Source organism: Piliocolobus tephrosceles, chromosome 3, assembly GCF_002776525.5.
Source record: "Piliocolobus tephrosceles isolate RC106 chromosome 3, ASM277652v3, whole genome shotgun sequence".
Taxonomy (NCBI): domain Eukaryota; kingdom Metazoa; phylum Chordata; class Mammalia; order Primates; family Cercopithecidae; genus Piliocolobus; species Piliocolobus tephrosceles.
In genome coordinates this window covers 51072027-51096752 of record NC_045436.1, presented here as the reverse complement: position 1 = coordinate 51096752, position 24726 = coordinate 51072027, and the positions used below count along the sequence as shown (strand labels likewise).

The following is a 24726-nucleotide window of genomic DNA, read 5'->3' as shown; positions in this document are numbered from 1 at the left end:
TGTTTCATCTGCACCTATGGACATAGGAAGGCATCAAATTACAAGTCTCTTAATGTCCCCAAGCTGCTAAAAAGGAATCATCTAAAATGACTCTTGCTGGCCTCTCAGGAAGGTGTTGTAGAGATTCTCATGAAGAATTGTTATTATCATGTTTAAATAATAGCTCAGCATTTAACAGAAAATTTTCTCTGTATTATTGCCAACACTTAAAGACAGAACTTACGACACCACAAATGACCCAGAGAAAAGGTAACTCTAAATCAATGCAAAATAACAAAAGGATAAAAAGCATATCCCCAGAGACACACCAGGAGATGCACGCTGAGTTGCATTTATTAAAATGCAGGTGTAAGCATAAGGCATAAAATGACAAGATTAAACCAAGAATTTAAATTATGTAGAATATTTTATAAGATTATAACTTTAATTTCCTTTGGGGAAACTAAGGTGGAAAATTGTAGTTTCATGAGACTGTTCACTGTTGATTTGAAAGCCATCTGGCTAATCCTTAGTATTTATTTTTTAATGAATAAATGAAAATCAAAAGGATGTAATATTATTCAAGAAAAAGATTTGTGCTCTGAAAGTTTTAAAATAATATTGCAACTCCAAAATTATATGTAAATTCCTCAGAATAGACCAAGTAGGCATGTTCTCCCAATCTAATGTCTGTTTAACTCCATTGAAACAGGTGATCTATTTTTTAATATTGCCTTATGTATGGGCAAGAAATGTGGGTATTTGCTCTGTTTTGTTTTAAATAGAAATTTCTAATTGCATATTCTTTCTCTGGGAATCACATCTCCAAGGTGGTACACTGTAGGAAATAGAACAATCCCAGAGGCCATGGGCCTTCGTGAGAGGTATAAGTCTTGTTCCATCCCATTTCAGATGTGCAAGATGTTTACTCTGACACAGCCTATGTATCTTTAGGAAGCTCAAATAATACTAATTCAATGCCATTCCTAAATTATCAAGAGGATCCAACAAGACAGTAAGCATAAAATTATAAAGACAAGTAATCTAAAATAGTGATTATTTTATTATTTTTGTTATAGTGTTTCAATGAGGAATTATATTTCAGTAAAGAACAAGGAAAGTCATAGAAAAAAGAATGTATAATGCTATAAATAAGGACCATATATTTCTCCATGCCCTGTTTACCCTAATATGTAATATAGAGGGCTACAAAGAACAAATAACAATTCAAAGAAATAAAGTGGCCATTTAATGTTGAATCACAAAGACCTCTGATGAACCCTAAATCCACTCTCCTGAAGCAAATCACCACTTTTCAAGCCATGGGATAACCTATTGAGTTTCTCTAGCTCTTCAAAGATCTTTCTTCTTTTGCCTTGCTGTGTCCACTTCTCCAAAAGAGGGACTGAAAGCTTACTATGAAGTAACTTTGAATGTCCACATTTTATTCTCCCTCTTCCTTATGACTTGCTCCACTAAAGGGAGATTTTGTTTCCTCCATTCCGATTCTACATCAAAATAAAACTACTGTGTTTCATTACTTCCACGTTTGAAGCACTTGCCTTGATCATTTGGGTAAGCGTAAATTTTTCACCTGCAATTTGATCATTCTTATTTCCTTAGCAGTAATTTACAGTTTTGGAAGTCCTATCAGAAAACCAAAATTGTTCTGAAAAAAATTGTCTTAACTTTATCTTCCAAATTTTAAAAACAATAGGGGCACATCGTGGAATATGTTTAAAAGTGTAATTTTTAAAAAGCAGAAAAATAATTTTGGGGTTTTTTGTCGCTGGTTTATTCTTGTTCTTTAGTACAAATTCTTATTGCATATATATTTGCTATCCTACTTTTTACTTACTATCATATCATTCACACTTTTCATGTCAAAAATTATTTGTAACATAAAGTTTAATGCTAGTTACAGTTGATTATTTGGATATAATGCCTAATTTTACAATAGTGAAATCTCAATTGCTTTGTATTGGTTTATAATAAATACAAGCTAGTTTGCTATGGAAGCTTGGATCTACTCATAATTTGTTTTTTAAATATTGGAAATAGTTTTGAATTCAAGCAAATGTCTTTGTAGCACTAATTGAGATATTCATCACTTTTTCTCTGTTACCTGTTAAAACATGAGCTGTTACCTTTGTTTTCCTCCTTTTCTTTTTTGTTTTAAAGTGTTGCAGTTGGGAAATGTGGTCAGAAACATGTCTGACTTTTTAGAATGATCTGAGGTTGTCTTTGGGAGTATCTTGTTTATAAATACACACGTTCAGTGGCATTTTGAGCTTTGGCAATGGAGAACGAAGCTTAAGGTTATTTTTCTTAAACTTATAAGGTCACTTGCAAGTTTCTCTGTTTTCACTTTCATTGTTTATCTACGAATATAAGGTACAACTATGACCAAGAAGTGAATCGGTTCAATGCAGAAGGCCAGATGGCATGCCACTGTTTTCTCCCTCGTTTCCTAAGGAACACTTTTAAGAAACTGTGGACAGTGACTAACCACCCCAGTTTGTACCAGACTGAAGAGTTTCCTAGGATATAGGACTTTAGGTGCTAATACTAGGACAGTTCCAGGCAAACTAGGATGTTTGGTCACCCCTGAACAATTTTCCAGAGTTAAGATTATTCAACATCAGACTCTCAGAACTGAAATCCAACTAAGGGAACCAGTTCCTGCTGAAGAGATTCACATTTATAATCCCCTTGCTGTGACAGGGAGTCTTCACAACTGAATCAACTGAATCATCACAATAATCTTGAATGATGGACATTGAGCTTATCATCTTAGTGATGATGTTCTAAAAACATTTGTGAAGGGTGCATGGACCAATTATAATATGCCATAACCAGGTGACCTGGCCACCAGTCCCTCTCATTCTCTGTCCCCTCCACTGCCCCTGGCTTCTTGCCCACTCTGCTCCAGCCACTCTGGCTTCCTGCAGCTCAAGTGTTGCTGCTTGCAGTTCCCCCTGCCTCTGTCCTTGCTCTTCCGCCAAATATCACGTAGTTTGCTCCCTCATTCAAGTCTTGGCACAAATCTCACCTTATCAGGGAGGACCTCCCTGACAACCCATTATAAAATAACTCCTTTACTCGCTATCCCTTTACCTTTTATTTATTCATTTTGAGACGGAGTATTGCTGTGGCACCCAGGCTGGAGTGCAGTGGCACGATCTCGGCTCACAGCAACCTCTGCCTCCTGGGTTTGAGCGATTCTCCTGCCTCAGCCTCTCGAGTAGCTGGGATTACAGGCGCCCACGACCACATCTGGCTAATTTTCTGTATTTTAGTAGAGATGGGGTTTCACCACGTTGCCCAGGCCAGTCTCAAACTCCTGAGCTCAGGCAATCCACCCGCCTCAGTCTCCCAGAGTGCTGGGATTACAGGCGTGAGCCACCGCACCCGGCCCTACCATTTTTTTTAAATCACAGTTACAAACCCCTGACATGTATTTATGTATTTGTTTAGTGTTTGTTTTCACCCCCACTAGACTGTGAGCTCAGAGGATAAGGTAGTCACTTAACGAATGAAGGGATATGGTAAACACCACCGATGCTCGAGTTGGAATGGCTAGATTGAGAACTCAGCTCTGCCTGGAATAATTATGTGACCCTTAGCAGATTACCTCACTGAAATTCTCTATGCCCCAGGTTCCACAAGGATAAAATGAGGGTAACAATAACCCCATCTCTAAAGGTTGTTTTGAAGAGGAAACAAAGTAATACACGGGAACCAGTTAGGGCCCTGTCAGATGTGTGGTAAGTGCTCAGTAGGTGTTGTCCTGTATTGCTACTATTTCCCTCATTAATGAATATGTTTCCACATATTGAATTAAACAGAAGCATCAAGCCTGGGGTTATCTGAATATGAATATGTAAACTATCAAGATCACAAAATGGCAGATGTTGTATATTGCTATTTAATATTTGCTATAAATATACGTGTGTGTATGTGTGTATATATATATGAGACGGAGTCTTGTGTTGTCGCCCAGGTTGGAGTACAGTGACGCTATCTTGGCTCACTGCAACCTCCACCTCCCAGGTTCAAGCAAATCTCCTGCCTCCGCCTTCCGAGTAGCAGGGACTGCAGGCGAATGCCACCACACCCAGCTAATTTTTGTATTTTAGTACAGACGAGGTTTCACCGTGTTGCCCAGGCTGGTCTCAAACTCCTGAGCTCAGGCAATCTGTCTGCCTTGGCCTCCCAAAGTGCTAGGATTACCGGCGTGAGCCACTGTGCCAGGCCAACAATATTATAAAATGTTTTGAATGCCAGATTATTTCAAAGTACTTTTCGTTTTTGCAAAATTGTTTACTTTGTAATCATTACTCTGGTTTCAAGCAGACTTGCTAATCCAACACTTCCGAGCTGGGTAGTAAGTGACTATTTAAGCACATCTTACAGGTTTCCCAAGATGGGCTGGTGTTGGGTTTTACTGAGCACATTTGCATTGTGAGCAACATTTGTATTGGGAATTGTTCCTTTAATTTCTAAGGCATTTGCAACCAGTTTCCCTGACCAGAATCATTTTCTGGGCCATAAAACACACTAAATTTGGTTTAGTAGGAGGCATCAGTGGAAGCCTTTGTCATGAACTCCACCAGCAGGGTCTTCCTACAACACGTTACCTAAATGTTTCTGAAATTTTAGAGTTGAGCAGATGGTTGAGCTCTCTGATATTTTCTATAAGGGTCCCACAAAGCTTTGATTTCATTTGTAAAATTTTAATCTTTAAACAATAAATCATGGACAGGGGGATTAAGAAGTACTTTTTAAAATTATTCAAGGGTATCATCCTATGTGCCTATAAGGAGTTAGATACAGATTCCTGTTTACAATCTTAAAATCTATTGGCTTGAAGATGTTTTGGAAGAAAGAAGGGAAGCATGCAGATTTATAATTTTGGAATTTTGAGTTTTGTCACTGTATTAGTTCATTCTTGCATCGCTATAAAGAAATACCTGAGACTGGGTAATTTATAAAGAAAAGAGGTTTAATTGGCTCATAGTCCTGCAGGCTTTACAGGTAGCATGCCCATGGCATCTGCCTAGCTTCTGGGAAAACCTCAGGGAGTGTTCAATCATGGCGGAAAGTGAAGGTGGAACAGGCACATCACATGTAAAAACAGGAGCAAGCTAGAAAGAGTGGTGGCAAGGTGCTACACACTTTTAAACAACCAGATCTCACATGAACTCAGAGCAAGAGCTAGCTTGTCACCAAGGGGATGGCCCAAGCCATTCGTGAGGAATTCACCCCCATGATCCAAACACCTCCCACCAGGCCCCACCTCCAACATTGGAGATTACAATTTAACATGAGATTTGATGGGGACATGTATTCAAACTGTATCAGTTACTCACTGAAGGAAGAAATAATAAGAACGAGCCCACCAATCAAAAGCTAGGCAACTACCATACCTCAGGGCTCCCACATCAATTGCATGGCTCGCTTTGATATGAGGGCAAATCATAACCGCTCCCTCTCTAAGAGCTACTTTGTGGTCCACAGGAGAGTAACGGCCTCGTGACACTCAAATGGCCCTGGTACTCACAAGTTAACAAACTTCAAAATGCTATTTGAAAGGGAAACTAATAACATTAAAAAGAGGTCACAGTACTGTTTGAAAATCTACAAAGGAGTCATGATCTTTGTTCAAGGAAGTAAAATATTAAGGAAATTTGTGTTAGTTGAGTTCTTGACTGAACATGTGCTATGAAGTTCTGATTGTAGAAGCTGCTTTGTATTTGAAAATAAAATAAAACTCTCTTGATATGCAAATGATAAGAATATGCTTTGGTATCAAACAATATCTAAAAGCAAACTCTCTGCAAAGTATTCCAGAATGGTTTACTTAAGAACATCCTGGCTGAACTTCAAAGTAGAGCCTACTGGAAAATATTTACCCAGACTATTTGAAAAGAGATTTGAAAAGAGAGTTTCATTGATTTCCATTGTCCAGCTTTATTTCATGGATTTCTATCATTCGACTTTATTTTTTATTATCAGATCATTACCACAAGAAAGTATTACAGTCAAGAGATGACAAATAATAATGATGATAGTAATTGTAAATCCAAAAACTTTTACCTGTTAATAACTCTATAACTAACTACAATAAACTACCTTTAGTATACAAATAGGCCTGGTGTGGTGGATCATGCCTGTAATCCCAGCACTTTGGAAGGCTGAGGCAGGCGGATAACTTGAGGCCAGGAGTTTGAGACCAACCTGACCAACATGGCAAAATCCCATGTCTACTACGAACATAAACATTAGTCAGGTGTGGTGGTGCATGCCTGTAATCCCAGCTACTCAGGAGGCTGAGGCATGAGAATCGTTTGAACCTAGGAGGCAGAGGTTGCAGTGAGCTGAGATCATGCCACTGCACTCCAGCCTGGATGACAGGGTGAGACTCTGTCTCAAAGAAATGAAAAATAAAAACAAATAAACCTGTAACTTGTATTTACCAATGCCACATCAAGCAGGACAGCATAACTGACCCAGTAAAAATTACTCCCTGGCTCAGCACAGTGTGAAAGTAGCTGGAAATTCATAATAAAGCCTTCTGCAACTATATCAAGAGGCTTTCCAGGTTCTTTTGCTTGATTTTACCACATGATTGTGGCCACCATCTTCCCTGATTTGTATCCTCGATTTCCTCTGTTGTTCCCTCAAGTAGCTCTCTGCACATGTGATTATATTCCCGTGACAGCTGTTGCTTCTCTTGGTGGGCCTGTTAGTCTGACTGAAACCAGGAACTCTGGCCTGCAGAGATATGTTCTGTGTTGAGGACATAGTGGTTCTGTAATTCATCTGAGTTCCCGTAATTGAGCTCAGTTACTAGGCAACACCACCACGAGACCACGGATCCTGGTTGCACATGTACATGCCTTCTCTGGCTCACCTTCTTCATTAGCCTCCTTTCCCTGGGATTCAGAGAAAAGTCTTTGGAGACTGGGCCAGAAGACAAATAGAGTGATTAACAAAGCTTATCTAAAATTACTAATGATCTTTCATAGCCATGCTGCCATCCTACATCCCAATCTCTGTCAGAGGAAAACCCTAATTCCAAATAATTTATTTAAAATTGGCACAGTTCTGTCATGGCAAAAAAAATACACAGGAGATGGCAACCTTAAAGCCTGGTGTACCTAGCTCTTTTGTCAAGATGCGAGCCTGAGGCAGAGCCTGAAAGTCCACTGTCAGCTCTTCTGTACCTGAGGCTCTGAGAGGAGTATGAAACTCACTCTACTGAAGCCTGTAGTGCTTATGGTGCCAATCTCTGAAAATAAAAGAATTGGAACCATGTTAGAAAATAAAAATGGATTACCTTTGATGGCTCAAATGATAATCGTCATTTGGAATAGACTTTGTATTTCACTTAGCCTCACCTTTTACCCATTGCATTAATTTTCCCTAGATATCTGTGAATCAAGGCACTACAAATTCACTACTTGCTGATAAGATGTGTCCAATTTCTTAAAGAATAACAATGTATCTTCAAATACTCAGATTTAAAATACTGTAGTCCTAGTTTTTTCATACTTTTCACATTTCTCTTGCCACATTTTGGGTGACATAAAATGTCCCATGTAGCCACTAGTAATTATAAAACAGGTACACACGGAATTGGAAAGCACATATTTCATGCTTGATTATTAACTTTCTATCTTTGTCCACCAGCGTAATCTATTCTCTCAATTTAGTAAATTGGGCATCATAATAGCTACGGCAGGGCTAGTGCCATGCAGCCTCCTTTGGGAGTAGGGAGTTTGGGAAGCCAAATAGAGGTGAAACATGAACCAACAGGGTAATACAGCTGAAAGTATAAAGATAGTGACATAACTTTTATTCTGGTTGACATTGGTATTACAATTATCAGATCATCAGTGATATCAAATGTGCAGTGAGTCAAATTTGATATGAACAACCTTTCTAATGACATGATGCTTCAAACTTTCATTTGCACTGTCATTCACCATAACCTTTACTGGCTTCAGGCTGATTAGGTTATTGATAGCTAAAGTCATTTCTTCAGAGAATGCTGCTGGAATCTTAAACACACCCCAATATTTAAAGTATAAATTGTATAGATACTTTAAGACTACTCAAAAGACCCCAAATAATAGCTAAGTAAATTTCAACTCATCAGCTGCCAGAAGTATAGACACATCAGGATTCTCCTAGGATTCTGGTACATTTATGAGATTAAAAGCAGCCATACATTGCCAAGTGCAACATCCATCCCAGATGATATCCAATCAATATTTATCAAGCTTCTCTAGAATGAGACAGACAAGGCTGAGAGCTAAGAGATCTGTCCAACTTCTGCCACTAATGAGCTGTGTGGCTTTGGGAATGTCACTTAGTATTTCCTGGCTTTGGTTTCTTCTGCTGCAAACTGGGCAAGATAATCTGTGGTCCCATCCAAAGAATTTCCCTGCTCAGTTAACAAGGTCACGGTCATTTACAAAGAAGTTTCATTTTGGAGTCCATGGGAGGCCAGAACATAAAATGTCATAATTTCCAGCACTTTTCTATTTTAAGCATCATTATGTTTGAGGGAAAATAGTCCCAAATGTGTTAAACTAATTCTTCTTAGCAACTTTCTAACAGTCCCCAAATTTATTCAAATTAAGTAGCAAATTGAGACATCCTAGAGCAGATATACATTTAGTTTTAAATTGCTGCCTTTATATTTTACATATCATTGAATTTTCAAATAATACAATTAGCAAAAGTGCAAAAATATAAGTGAATTGAATTTAAACTGTGAAGCTAGAGGGGTAGAAGTTTTTAATCACTAGATGTTCCATAGCATAACTGAATCAAGTTGTTTATGATAATTGTATTACCTCAAACCTCTTTTTAACTGAGTTATTGCATTTTCTCATGATGTATGATATCACACTTTCGAAGCCCTTTCAGTAATTGGAGCTCCATGAAACTGGCTTCTAAGGCTCATTAATGTGAAAAATTATCTTAAAAGTTAGGTAAATGTGGTTTTACTTTGTCTTAGAACTACCAACTATGAAAGATATTTTCTATGTCTTTGACAGTATTTCTGATTAAAGTATCTTTTTTGTCAACATTGTATCTTCACGAAGTTCATTTACATTAAACCTATTAGTAACAGGATAGATTAAATGTGAAAATGTTCATTTTATCCAAATTGTAAAATTTGTTTCAGAAACCTGACAGCAGGGATATTATCCTTGACTGCTGTTCAGAATCACCTAGGGAATTTGGAGAGAAAATAATTTATATATGGCTGGGCCTGCCCCAGAATATTTAAATTACAAACCCTAGACGTGGGAGCAGGTATTCGTATATTTTAAATGCTCCCCCAGGGATGTGCAGTCAAGACTAAGCAGTTGGCCTAGAGTAACTTCTTATCTCATTGGCGCGACAGTCTCTGTTGCATTTTACCATTGGCATTCCCCTCCCGATGCCTGCTCCACCACAATGCCCTCTATTTCTTCTGTTTCTAACAGTTTTTCAAAGTGCTTCTGAAATAGCAGTTTACTTTATTTTCTCTTCCTTTATAACCATTCTGTACAGTTGGCAGCACATGTATTATCCCATTTGAAAGCCTTGATTTGCCCAAGGGAGCACAAATAATAAGTGATACGGCAAGAATAAGGATTCAGGCATTCTTATATCAAGTCTAGTGCACTTCCTGCTGTACCACACCGCCTTTCATGCTTGGAACCCAATGTCTGACTTTAATCACTCCTTGTCTGCACACAAAACTGTAGTTTGATATTATCCAAAGAAAATGCAAAGAGGGGCCAGACACGGTGGCTCATGCCTGTAATCCCAGCACTTTGGGAGGCTGAAGTGGGCAGATCACCTGAGGTCGGGAGTTCCAGACCAGTCTGACCAACATGGTGAAACCCCATCTCTACGAAAAATACAAAATTAGCCGGGCATGGTGGCGTATGCCTGTAATCCTAACTACTCGGGGAGCTGAGGCAGGAGAATTGCTTGAACCCGGGAGGCAGAGATTGTGGTGAACCGAGATAGTGCCATTGCACTCCAGCCTGGGCAACAAGAGCAAAACTCCATCTAAAAAACAAAGCAAAAAAAACAAAAAACAAAAAACAAAAAAACACACACACAAAGAGGAAAGAAAGGCAACTCATGTTGTGTGTAGTTGAGGCCCACTGACTACCTGTATTCAGCCCATGATAATTCCTTCAAGGGCTTTGGCAAGACCTTCAATGTTTAATTATAGACATTTTATCTTACTAAAGATGAGTCATTTTAATAAACAATTAATTCACTAGCTTTTAGTCAATTATCAATTAGTTGAAGAGTAGCAGCTAAAATTATGCTCTAGTCTGTTTTTCTCTGTTACTTTGCCCCCTTGTTTCCCAACTCCTCTTCCCTAATTAAAAAAATTCCCTACTCTAACAGCTCTGGCCCCCACAGCTAGAAATAAAAACAAGAACCTTTACATTCCTGGCAACATATTTTAAATGTATATAATTAAAGCATTAAAATTAAAGAAAAAATATATAAGAAATGCTTTCAGAGCAAAGTACCTTGACTTCAAGATCTGCTAACATAGAATTACATTAATTGTTCAGCAATTTTGATTTTCATAAATCAATCCAAAATCTCAACACATTTTCCTCAACAACAGATTATATTATTTTGCATTAATAATCCAAATAATTGTTTAAACTGCATATTTCTCTTTATTTCTGTATAAAAACCATCCATAATAATATCTCAATAATGTAATTAACTCAAGAGATTTCTAGGTAATAAAATACAAATCATATTTTAATTTTAAAAAAATTATATGTAATGAAGACTTACAGATTAATTCTCATTTATTGGCTAGTGGTAAGCTAAAAAATCAACATCCCTGGCCATCCAAACATAGCAGAAAGGGGGCAAAAAATTTCCCACAAGCACTACATACATTAGTGTGGAATATCAATGAAGAGTAGAAATCATGTACCTAGTTCCAATGCTTCTCTATGTTGCCTTAGTTTCCTCATCTATGACAAAGAGATAATAAAAGTTTTTGCCACACAAAGTTGTTGTGAAGATTAAATGAAGTCATGTATATAAAAGTCTTGTAACTGCCTGGCACACTGAACAAGGGCTACGTCCCTAAGTGTAGGTAGGACTCGTATTATCAGATTGTTGGCATTTGGCATTTTTAATTCTTCTTTCCTAATTCTTGCTCTCTTCAAGGTTGCTTCACAGCCAGAACTTTTGTTTTCAAACTCTGAATTCATCACAGGTACATGAACTTACATTGAAGAGTGACTATACTGGGTTCATATAGCCAATATGTAATAGTTCCAAAACTGGATGATGATTTAAATGAAAGAAACCTCATTTATGGGAATGACTGGATTGGTTGGACACATGTGCAGAGCATTGCTCCACTGAAGATAAGGTGATTCCTAAGATGTCCCCAATGATTTCAGAACTCCTTACCCTAAGCACACAGTCATACATTCATACTGTACCCCATACCACACAACACACACCAGAAAACACACATGCACACATACATACACATGTCATACACCAGGCAACACACACACACATACACACAACACCACTGCCACGTACACACACTGCCAAAAGTTTTTGTAGCAATAAGAAGCGAAAAGGCTGAAATTAGAACACAAACCTTGTGGCAAAATTTTAAGAATATCTCTACGATTTAGATCTATATTACTTCAGCCAGTATTGAACACTCTTCAAGATACATTCTTTCATTTGATACTGACTTCAATCTGTGTTTTTCCTCTTTAGAATTCCAGAACTCTCTGACCCTATAATAAGGCCTGCTGACCTCCAGCCTCCTGGACAGAATCTTTTGACCATCCATAAAAAACTTGTGAAAGACTTGCTGGTAATGAATGCTATCTTAAATGCTTTACAAACATTATTGAATTTAATCTTCACAATTAACCTTTTGAGGACTATTTAGTGAATGAAGTGAGTTTTGAACTCAGGCTGACTTAGACTGTACAAGCCCACATTTCTACTCCTGTCTCAACCTCCCAAGTAGCTTTGACTACAGGTGTGCGTGTCACCATGGCCCAGCTAATTTCTGTATTGCCCAGGATGGTCTTGAACTCCTGGGCTCAAGCATCCTCCCGCCTCAGCCTCCCACAGTGCTGGAATTATAGGCATGAACCACCATCCCTGGCTTAAAACAACAAATCTCTTAAACTTGACTTGAGTTATTCAAAATTAACCCACTAAATAGTGGGAATAGAATTTCCTGCTTTGGGACAGAAAACAACTTAATACTTTGTACCCAAATACATATCTCATTCAAATCCTATAATATCCATTTCTTCTAAGCAGAATTAAATTCTATCAGTTGTAGCTCATACCTTCTTTTATTACACGAGATGAATAAAACAGATTTGTATATTTTTAGGGATTTAAAACCTAGCAATAGAATTACAGTCTTTATACCTTTTGACAATGACCCTGATACTGCATAAATGTCACCAGTGAATGAAAACTAATTACAGTTCTTCCAGGCTAAAAAGCAGCAGCTGAATACCACTAATTATGCAATGAAGCTAACAATACAACTAAAAACACTGGCAATAAATGTATTCACAGGGAAGACAAATAAAGAATAAATGCAGCAAATCAACCATTGTAGAAAAAAATGGCAAATGTTGAAATCTTTCCACATTACACAAAAATTTTAAATAAGCATTTAAGTATTCATTTTGTTATTGTACAATGATTACTTCTATCTCAGCACAAAAGTAATTTTCATAGCTGACACATACCCTCAAATGCCTCTTTAACACATATTGATAATTTTGAGTTTAGAATTAATGGAGATATGCCTAGACTCAGATGGCAAACAGCTAGAGTGGACATTCAGGTATGCCAATAATCATAGACCAGTTTCTAAGATCACAGTTATCCAAATGATTGAGAAGAAAAAAAAGTGAGATTTTGTTTGGATTTGGGAGAAATAATTGCAATTCAACTTTGTTAACCTGGCCAAGTTATTCTTCCACACAGACTTCTATTCTAGTCAAATTAGATGCTACATAAAATCCTAAGGATTCAATTGGGACCATATGCCAATTTTATCCTTAATATGGTCTGATTCAGGAGAGACTAAGTGGAGAAAAAGAAGTATTGTTAATTTGAATATAAACCTATCATAGCTGGGTATCTATTTGAAGAGTGCCATAGGCGTCGTTCCCGTTGTCGGGGAGCATTTGCCCCAGAGTGAGAGTGGGATGAGAAATGGGAATCTGCTCTCACCCCCACCTTGGCTCAGTTTTCCTCTGTCCCTTGAGCATCTCACTTGTTATGGACTATTTAAGGGACTTTCAAGAGTAATTTGGTAAATTTAACTTCATGTGATTTTTGCCTTACATGCCCTTTTTAGAATCTAATTGTAAGGAGATTGTGAAAACTGAAAGTGAGTTTCTCTATAATAATGTATATTTTATGTAAAGAGGCTGAGGATTTTAATATAGTCTTAATAGTGAGCTTGGGGTAAGTACTAAGCTCTATAGAAAGCAACTTGCGTATGTTTGTAATATTTTAGTGAAGGAATAGATAGAAATGCTGAAACTAATATTAGCATAAGAGACAGCAAACTAAGTGCTACGCCTAACTCTGAAATTAATTATATGTGACCTTGAAAAGTCACTTATGGTTTATTTACCTGACAAAATAAAGAAGTGGGAAAGAAAGAAACAAAAGAAAAAGTGAAGATGGAAGAACCCAACACCTTTTTTATGTCACTAGGAGTAAACAGTTCCTTCTTATACCAAAACCTGAAAACAAAGAGCTACCTCCAAACACAGTGCAGGGTCATGGCAGACCCTTAATGAACAAGCATAAAACAGTCATGACTCCAAAGACTGGGAAGATCAAAATCTCCTGGACTTCATGCAGAGGGAAATGGGGCTTAGAAAGAGCACAAAATTATGAAAACAATTAGCTACAAAAATGAGTATGTATTTTGAATGAGTAAAGCTATTAAAATAAGTTACAGATTTTAAAAGCTCTTCAAGGACAAACTAAAGATCAACTTTGAAAATAAAATGAGACCTTTATTTTGCTTGCAAGTCAAAGGAGAGCCTAAAAAATCAAGAAACAAATGCCGAGGGACTCTCAGAGCTAAACAGCAAAAGAAGCATCTTCTATATTGGCGGGATTCCTAGACAAGCAGTTCTGATGGTTTAAGGACAGCATGGCGAAGTCCTTAGAACCGATCATTGTACCCTCCGTTACAAGAGACCCGGTACAGTTTCAAAGAGCCCAGGCATCTGTGTTAGGCACAGGGTCACATGGGAGGAACTACCGCATACTTACACTTAAGAGTTGTTAAGATTTTCCTATAACAATACAAATAGCCTTGGTTGTCTTTCATATAACAATTATTTTGTAACATAAATTCTAAAATCAATATTTTCTCACTTTTATTTTATAATTAAAATCAATGATATGGATCAGTTGCACAATAATATGAACAGACTTAACACTACTGGATTGTACACTTAAAAATAGTCAAGATCTTCAATTTTATGTTATTATTTTTAGCACAATTAAAAAAATTTAATAAGCAACAATCGTTTAGAAAAGTTTCTTTCAGCTTCACTATTCATTATTGGTAATGTACGTTTTTAGGATGTTGTGAAATCGGGCCAAGCTGCTGTATAAGTGAAACTGTTTTGAGTTTGGCTGTGCAATAAAATACATAATAATAATAATAATAATAATAATAATCTTAAATACTCCAGATTGTTGAGTCTTTTTAACTAGTTTGAAGTTGATGGTCTCACTGTAGCCGTGCATAGTTTTATTCTATTTCTACCGATGTCAATATTTATGTCAAAATGCCAAGAAACCTAAATCTTTTTACAATGTTTTCATATGCTTCATTCTTGTCCATTAATTGGATTATCAAAAATCTAAAACCCTATCTATTATCTCTACCCAAAATGTATCTCTTCCCATAAATCAATTACTGCTTTGGAGGTGATTATTTAAATATAATAGTTTATTTTTATTTTCTTGTTGAGATGGAGTCTCACTCTGTAGCCCAAGCTGTAGTATAGTGGCACGATCTTGGCTCACTGCAACCTCCACCTCCCAGGCTCAGTGATTTTCATGCCTCAGCCTCCCCAGTAGCTGAGACTACAGGCATGCACCACCATGCCCAGTTAATTTTTTGGTTTTGGGTTTGTTTTTTTTTTTTTTTTTTTGTATTTTAGTAGAGACAGGATTTTACCATGTTGCCCAGAGTGGTCTCGAACTGCTGAGCTCAGGCAATCTGCCCACCTTGGCCTCCTAAAGTGCTGGGATTACAGACGTGAGCCACAGCACCTGTCTGGTTTTTTCTTTTTTCTTTTTTTTTTTTTTTTTTTTTTGATATTCCATCTTTATCTGAATATCCTCTTAGCTCCCTAAGATTTAAATCTAAAGATGATGAAAGAAGTGTTTATTGAATCATTACAAAACATTTTTCCAAAATGCATTTCAAATGGAGTATTTGATCTTTATAAATTATTTTGAACAAATTTTTTTTAATCTACGTAGTGTTTTGGTTTCTTTCAAGTGTGCTTATGTCATTAAAAACATGTTGCAAGGCACAAACCACTTTAAAATTCAAATCATCCCATTAGCCACAGCCTCCAAAGACAATCCATGTTTGCCCTATCCAAGCAAAGAAAGAGAAATGCAAAAAAGGACAAAACTGTCCACTGAAGTAGTCCACAGCCTCTAAAACTGTGAAGGGAGCAGTGCAGGGGGAAGGGAGGGAAGCCACCAGATGACGGGGAGTGAGTGGCTCTGGCCTCAGATGCCAGCGCCTCTCACTGAGCAGAGTTAGCACCATGATTTGGGAGACAGGAACAGGGTCTTTCTCCCTGATCTTTACTGTAGATAGCACCCTGGGAAAACGACTTTCAGGCAGATATGGCCTTTCAAAGGGAGGTTTCTGAGAAAGGAAGAGACAATTAGCTATGGTTTTTTAGTAATAAAGGAATTCACCTTAAAAGCTCCCAGTTTCCTGACTTTTGAGGATAAGAGTCATCCTGGGATCAGAGCAGTTTCCAAGGCCTCACCAGACCCTTCTCAGCAGATTTCCTTGCTCGCTATAATTGAACCATTTACGAAAGTATCTACAAATCAGGTAACTATATCCTGCTAAACCCAAACAAATTGTATCCCAACTCAACTCCCCCTTAGCTGAATGCAAAAATGCCAGTAGCTATTTAAATACCACCCAAGAGGAAGAGAATTTTCAGAGGAGTCAGAATTAGATGTCAAAAGTTCTTAACCAAATGCAGGCTAATTGGCTTACTTTTGCAAAATAGTTTTAAATGTATGACCATATGAACCCATTCCTAGGGCTCCCTCTGGAGCCCTGAATGGGACCAAGACAAGTGAGTGACCCTGAAACTCAACCTTTGTATTCAGAGTAGGACCTCCTGCTTCAAACTCCAAGCTTCTGGAGAACAGGAACTACATCTTTTCTATTTCACATACCCAACTCCTCACACAACACATGATGCAAGTGGGAATCTACATAAAATATCCTATGGATAAATGGAGTAGCACTGATGCATATGAGACCCAGTGTTAACCAGAGGAGGCAATCAACTCCAAGATCAACTGCCAAGATGAAAACCGGGACCAAGGAAAGCTTCTGAGATAAAATGATTTTTAAGATTAATATAGTGGATATTTCCAATTTTTTATACCCTTCATCTGACCTCTCCTTCCTAAATTTGAGAGTTAGCCATCAGTTGAGTCTTGTGAGAGGTTGTACCCTGCCACTAATTACAGAAAGAAAAAAGGCCAGCTACCTGCTTTCTCTGACTCTAGGAGGTAAAGTTACAAGAACATGAACTAACCTTTGTCAATAAGATACAACCATCAGGGAATTGCATCTGGAGTTAATGATCGAATCCATTCTAGAAGTGGCAAGAGCATCTAGTGTCCAATGGCAGAGGGCCAGCCATGGTGTGCTGTCTCGGAGGCATGATGTGGTGATGGTACCAGGGCCAGAATTTTTTCTCTAGAAGCATCTCTCAAGATGAATTGCTGTACAGAAACATATGTAGCCTCTCTTCATTTGTCTCCATGACTACATACTCAACTGTTTCTTCCTTGTCTCCTTTGAGGACATACCAGCCTGTTGTTCTCCTGTCTCTCTGACCATTTATCTGTCACTCTTGAAGGTGCTTTCTGATCTCCCTGGTCTTTAACTGTTAGATCTTCAAAGTTCATCATCAGGCTCTCTTCTTTCCTCATGCTATAATCACCCACTGTCAATCTCTTCCACCCCTCTCTGCTTTAGTTCCAGCCATCATCACCTCTCGGCAAGACTACCCCAGTAATATCCTTCCTGTCACCCCACATTACCATCTTCTACCCAACCTCTAAAATCCACTGGCTACATTGAAACCAGAATAACCTTGCCTAATGGCAATCAGATCAACCTCTGTGTAAACCCCTCATTGGATTCCCAGTGCCTTGGGATAAATACCAAAATTCTTACCACTTGTGATGGTTAATATTGGGTGTCAAGTTGATTGGATTGAAGGAGGCAAAGTATTGTTCCTGGTTGTGTCTGTGAGGATGTTGCCAAAGGAGATTAACATTTGAGTCAGTGGAAGACAAAGAGGCAGACCAACCCCTCAATCTGGATGGGCACCATCTAATCAGCCACCAGTGCAGCTAGGATAAAAGCAGGCAGATGAACGTGGAAGGCCCATGACTGGCTGAGTCTTCCAGCCTTCATCTTTCTCTCATGCTGGATGCTTCCTGCCTTTGAACATCAGACTCCAAATTCTTCAGCTTTTGGACTCTTGAACCTACCACAGTGGTTTGCCAAGGGCTCTTGGACCTTCAGCCACAGACTAAAGACTGCACTGTTGACTTCCCTACTTTTGAGGTTTGGGGCCTTGGACTGGCTTTCTTGCTTCTCAGCTTGCAGACGACCTATTGTGGGACTTCACCTTGTGATTGTGTGAATCAATAATAACTCCTTAGTAAACTCCCTTTCATACATACATCTATTCTATCACTCTGTACCTCTAGAGAACCCTGACTAATAGACCATGGTGTATAAAATTCTACATAGTCTTGCTTCTGCCTAATTCTCCAAACTCATAACATGATGTTTGTATTTGATGAACCAACCTAGCTCCTCTACCCCTGACCCTCCTTTCATCCAACTATATATTTTCATAACTCAAATCTCAGTTCAAATATGACATACTTCAGGAAGTTAATATTGCCCAACTGTCCCACTCTCTGCATGCTCAAAACCTGGAAGCTGTCATTGACTCTTCATTTCCTTAGTTCTTTATTTCATCATCTGGTCTCATCACTTCCTTGACAATTTTCACCTGCATCTTCACTTCATATTCATACTGTCAACATGCTAGTACAAACATCATGCTTTCAGAAATAAATTTTTATAATTGCTTTTGCATGCTTGAGGCTCTCCATCTCACTGTGCATCCCACATACTGCTGCAAAATTTACAATAGCTCCAAAAATAAAGTAAAATATTCATAATATTATAAGCTTATAGTGATAAGTATAAGGGAACTTATCAGAGTTCTTGAGTATATTAAAAGTCAGCTTCTCAACATAATCATCTTAGTTCATCAGTCTGCAATCAATGCACCTAAATAACTTCATTGCCCAAATATTTCCGATATAAATTACAACTTTTTCTAGAAAAGTGTAATTATTTTCTGATTAGCATAACCTGTGACTCTCATCTCTTCTCCTTTTTTCAAATTGCTCTCACTTTTTAGAATGTCCTCATCTTTTGACTGTAAAAATGCAATCCATCTACATGTGGAGCCTCACTCAGCCCGATTTGTTCATAACTTTCAAACAAGAGAAAAATTGTAAATGAAAGTGATGCCAGTTCTTACTCTCTACCACCAAGGGACAGGATGGCAGAGGTAAGATCAAGAAATATTCAACGCATTCAAAAACATTATAAAATCTGCTCTGTTTCTACTACTTTTCATAATACTCTCTCCTTTACTCCCAATTTTTAACACAAAACGTGTTCTAAATGTAGCCCATAACTCTCAACTAATCCCCCCATCCTCTCTATTTAAAATATGTCTGCCTTTCCCCTGATAGAGATACCTAGTAGGTTATTCTTTTTATTTTACGATTCTGCTTAACTGGATCAATATACTCTTTGTCTACACCTCCAACACACAAGCCATAAATAAATGCACAGCAAAGTCATCCTTAAGAATCAAGACTTCAGTAAGATCACAAGTTTCAGAGTTTTATCCTCAGCATCTCTGTCCTATTTAAATAATCTTGTATTTCCACAGTTATCGCTCTCTGGTTTAATTGATGCATCCATGAAACTTACTGTGATAGAACAAGATTTCTTCCATAGCTCAAATGGGATGAAAACAAATGCCTATTCTCATGCTATCTACAAGCAAAGATTCTAGCTTTTAAGGAAGTGCTCATGAGACCAGGGTGTGGTACAGGAAAGCATTTAATTTGCTGAAGGAATGAGGAGATGAACAATAAAGTAGTTATACCACTTACACAGTCTTTTTTCCCTCCAGTATTTCATTACTAAATTTTCAAACCTACAGAGAAGTTGAAAGAATTATATAGCATTCACCTACATACTTACTACCTAGAATGTGTTTTGGTTTCGTATTTTTCTAATTGTTTTTTATCATTTTCTATCCATTAATCTGGCTTAATTGGGGATGCATCTAAAAGTAGGTTGTATTAGAGATACCAATGCCCATCACCCTGAAACCCTTCAATACCACTTTTATTGGGGTTTTTGTGACATTAACAAGTTATTATCTGTGAAATACACAAAACAGAAGTGTACCACTTGAGAAGTTGTGAGAATGCATGCAACCCAGCAACTAAACCACTATCCATCACCCCAGCAAGTTACCTCTTGCTGCCTCTCAATTTCTACTCTCCATATACAGAAACAACTGCTGTTTTGACTGTCTCACATTGGCTTTGACTAACATAGAACTTCATATAAATGGAATTACACAGTATTCATTTTTGCATAGAGCTTCTTTCACTCAGCATAATGTTGCTTTATGCATCACAAGAGCATTCAGTTACATTGCTTAGTAGTATTCCACTGTATCATTGTATTTATATAACACTTTTGTTTATCCAGTCTCCTTTCCATGGCTAGTTTAGGGCTATTAGGGATAGCCCAAAACTATTCTTTTCACACTCTAATATGTCTTTTTGTGGATATTTGCTTTGGTTTCTTCTGGGTAAGTTTCCAGGAATAAAATTGCTGGGTCATAAGTAAATATAAGTTTAATTAAAAAAAAAAAAAAAAGAGCTGCCAGAAAATTTTCCAAAGTGATTGTAACATTTTACACTGGCACCAACAATATATGAGTAGATCCAAATCCTTAGGGACATAGTATTGTCACAGTCTTTTAAGATTTTAACTAAATCAATAATAGCTTCCTTTAAATGTGGCAAATCATACCATGTTTTCCTAGATATCTTCATGAGCTAAATAATTAGGTTGAAGTGGTCTGGTATTAAAGATAAAACTACAGTAAATACATGCAGTAATTTTATGAAGTATCAAAATGATTGTTACTAGTTCATATAAGCATCGACTGCTAAAATTTTCTGAGAGTCTCACTGCTGTTCCTCTCTCAACTGCAGCTCTTGAAAGACTGGTATTTTATTCTTTCTTATATTTCTAACATGTTTGTTGATTTCAGCAGTTTATATAAAAATTATAGCCAGATTAATTATAGATGCAAAGTTCCAAGAGAGCAAAAACCAGGCCTGTTTATCCACCACTGTATTCCCAGTATCCAGCACAGTGTCTAGAGCCCAGAAAGCACTCAATATGTATTTTTTTATGAATAAATGATTTATTTGGCAGATAATGTAACATTTCTCCTCCCGTTCTTTATCTCGAATAGTGCTGACTGTTTCTCAGGGTTCCTTTGAAGTTTAAGATAATATATGTAAAAGTATCTCACACAATATGAGATACATAGTACACACTTACCAAGTATCTTTTTGAACTACTACTTTTTATAACTGTAAGTATTATTATAAAATGTAGCTTGCTTTTCCCTTTTCTTTTCTGTAATTTATGAAATCTCATCCAGTCTCACAGCTGGAGTGCTCACCACTAAACCTGATGTCTCTCATAAATTCTGGTTCTATAGTCCCAAAGAACTGCTGCACATCTATATTTACATAAAACTCCCCATGTTTCCAAAGTCGACATGTCTAAAACCAAATGCTCCCACTTCATTCCTAACGGAAACTATAATGGAACTGCCACATACCCAAGCAGTTACCAAACTTTTCTGACTTCTTTTTCTTCCTATAGACCTTTGTAAAATTCAGTGAACTCTCCCGACATGACATATTTATATTTTACTTCCCATTCCTCCTTTATTTTCAATGCCAGTACCCTAATCCAGGTCACTACTTACCTATGAATTGTACTGCTTGAAATGGCATCCCAACAGAGTTCCTTGTCTCCCGTCTCTCCCTGTTTTAAATCCATACGCTTTGCCATGGTTAATCTCCCTAAAGTATTGCTATACTCATTTTACTCAGCCCTTTTGAGGAAGCTGAGGATCAGTCATATACATAGTAAGAGAGATCATCATTCGTGTTTGTTTCTCATGGTACCATGCCATGTACATAATAGGTTTTTAGTTAACAAAAGATAGTCAGTGAATGATTCAAATTGTTTAAAGCAAAAGACAAACAAACAAAAACAGAAAGAAAATACTGAATTCTGACCAAAACCAACTTAAGTAGCTATCCCAATAAGTCAGTTATAGTTAATGTTTTAAGTTACATTTCCTTATGATGTGGAAAAAGGCAATGACAACACACACTTAAAAGTAATTATAAATTTGGGAGTGGTCATGAGAAACGAGGAAGGAAATAAGAAAATAATGTTCTGCTTCAGACAAAGCAAACAATGTATCTTAGGTAAAATAATCCAAAACACCTAGAAGGCAGTAATGACAAAAAAGACCTGGAGAAAAGAAAGGATAACAGATGATATATGGGCTTGCACTACAATACAGAAACAGAAGGATGAAAGAAGAAAAAACTAATGTAATTTTGCTGTAAGCTCAGAGGATTCCTGAGACTGAGCAGAATTTCACCTACAAAGCTCTGGTCAATGCTGGATATCAAGGTGTGTAATAATTGGAAAACACTGGAGGCATTTCCAAAGAAAGCAATAAAAGTAAGCCCAAGAATAGTTGGATATGGGCTGAATCTACACATTGCTTCTGTGTGCAAGTGGACTGTAAAATTCAGTCCCAACCATTTATTTCCATTAACACAGTAGCAAAGAATAGATCGACTTGAAGAATCAAACAGTTTTGCAAACGTCTACATTTGTGCGTGAAAACTTATTACCTCTCCAAAGAGTCAGTATGTAGTCTTTTTTCAGAATTTAAAACCTAGAGGAGATGGGCCACTTTCCAGGTTTCTCTAGATATAAGACAGGTAAATTCAGATAGATTTTTGTTTCTAATGAACGTTTTTCCTGCTACAAGAAGTGGGTCAACCAGGCAAAATTAACATTAACAAGGAGGGAATTAGTGCATTGCTAAAAAAGAGGCACAGTACCTAATGGTTTAAAAGAAGCAGTTTTCTAGTTACATGCTTGGGTTCAATCCTAGCTCCACTAGATATTAAGCTATATTAACCCTTGGCAAATTACTCACCCTTGCTGGACCTCAGTTCACTCAAGTGAGACTGATGTCAGCACTTACCATCAAAGGAGGTAATAAGGATTAAATAAACTAATACAGCTACTGCACTTAGAACAGTATCCAACACACAATTAGCATTTACTAAGTGTTAGTTACTACATATTTTTCAAAGAGTAGGCTTAAAATCAAATGACAAAGAGCAGTGACGATTAGGGGGAACCATTCAAAATTTCCAGTCAGAAATTCTGGATTCAAGTCAGAGTTGTAAAATTTACTTCATGTGTGATGCCTTACTCTTGTTCTTTGTGACTCGGTTTCCTTGGATGTGACAATATTTCTTATATCAAATGATTGTTATGATGATCGAATTATATAAAATAAGGATTTTTATAAAAGACTATACAGGTTATTTTATTATGATGATGATCATCACCTCACAGTACGTGGTGCTTAATAGCTTTTCAGTAAATGTTGAAGTTAGATGAATCTCATGACTAACTAATTGTTTCCAGGTAATTATTTGAGAAACTTTTTTGAGGTAATTATTTAAAAAATAGAAAAGAGAAGACTTCACATAGCTAACATAAAGCAATGCTTATGGAGTTTTAGTTTATTGATTGATTTGTTGGAATTTTCCAGATTATCTCTAATTTCAATTTTTGCATATATTAAGTGCTTGTATATAAAATACACAAAGTTAAGGTATTTTTCTCATTAAGAAAAGCAAAACAGGAGAGGGGCCAACATGGCTGAATAGAAACAGCCCTGATCTGTGGCTCCCAGGGAGACCAACGCAGAAGGTGGGTGTTTTCTGCATTTCCAACTGAGGTACCCAGTTCATCTCATTGGAACTGGTTAGACAGTGAGTGCAACCCACGGACAGCAAGCAGAAGCAGGGTGGGGCATTGCTACATCTGGGAGGTGCACAGAGCTGGGGGACCTCCTTTCTCCACCCAAGGGAAGCGTGAGGGACTATGCTACCTGCCTGGGGCACTATGCTTTTTGCACGGATTTTTGCAATCCGCAGATCAGGAGATACTCTCATGAGTGTACACCACAAGGGCCCTGGGTTTCAAGCACAAACCTGGGTGGCTGTTTGGGCAGGCACTGAGCTGCAGGAGTTTTTTCACACTCCAGTGGCACCTGGAACTCCAGTGAGACAGGAGTACCATCCGCTCCCCTGGAAAGGGGGCTGAAGCCAGGGAGCCGAGCAGTCTCACTCAGCAGGTCCCACTCCCACAGAGCCCAGCAAGCTAAGAACCACTGGCTTGAAATTCTTACTGTCAGCACAGCAGTCTGGAGTCAGCCTGGGTCAATGAGTTTGGTGGGGGCAGGGGCAACCACCATTACTGTGACTTTAGTAGGTGGTTTTCCCCTGACAGTGCTAAGGAGACTGGGAAGTTTGGACTGGACAGAATTGCTCCTCTACATTACTCTTCAATGGGCAGGGAATCTGCAGGAAATCCAGCAGCTCCAGTCAGGGGCTTACAGACAAGATTCTCATCTCCCTGGGACAGAGCACCTGTGGGGAGAGGTGGCTGCAGTCACAGCTTCAGTGGATTTAATTGTTCCTGCCTGCTGGCTCTGAAGAGAGTGGCTTCTCCTGACAAAACAGTTTCTCCCAGCACAGCGTACCAGCTCTGCTAAGGGACAGGCTGCCTCCTCAAGTGGGTCCCTGACCCCGTGCCTTCTGACCAGACCTCCCAACAGGAGCCAATAGACACCTTAGAGAGGAGAGCTCTAGCTGGCATCACGCTGGTGCCTCCATGGGATAAAGCTTCCAAAGGAGCAGGCAGCAATCTTTGCTGTTCTGCAGCCTTCACTGGTGATACCCAGGCAAACAGGGTTTGGAGTGGACCTCTGGCAAACTGCAGCAGAACTGCAGAAGAGGGGCCTGTTAGAAGAAAAACTAACAAACAGAAAACAACAACAACATCAACAAAAAAGACCTCCCACAAAAACCCTATCCAAAGGTCATCAGCCTCAAAATGAAAGGTAGATA

The 24726-nt window shown here is 38.0% G+C and overlaps 1 long non-coding RNA gene across 1 annotated transcript in view; it reads left to right on the top strand.

The window, feature by feature from the left end:
- The window catches only part of LOC111551900, a 117982-nt gene extending 101248 nt beyond the window's left edge, over positions 1–16734 (top strand). The window contains exon 3 of the long non-coding RNA XR_002734499.2: positions 16443–16734. This is a non-coding gene — a long non-coding RNA (uncharacterized LOC111551900). The remainder of the gene's footprint in view (positions 1–16442) is intronic.
- The last annotated feature ends 7992 nt before the right edge of the window (positions 16735–24726 follow it).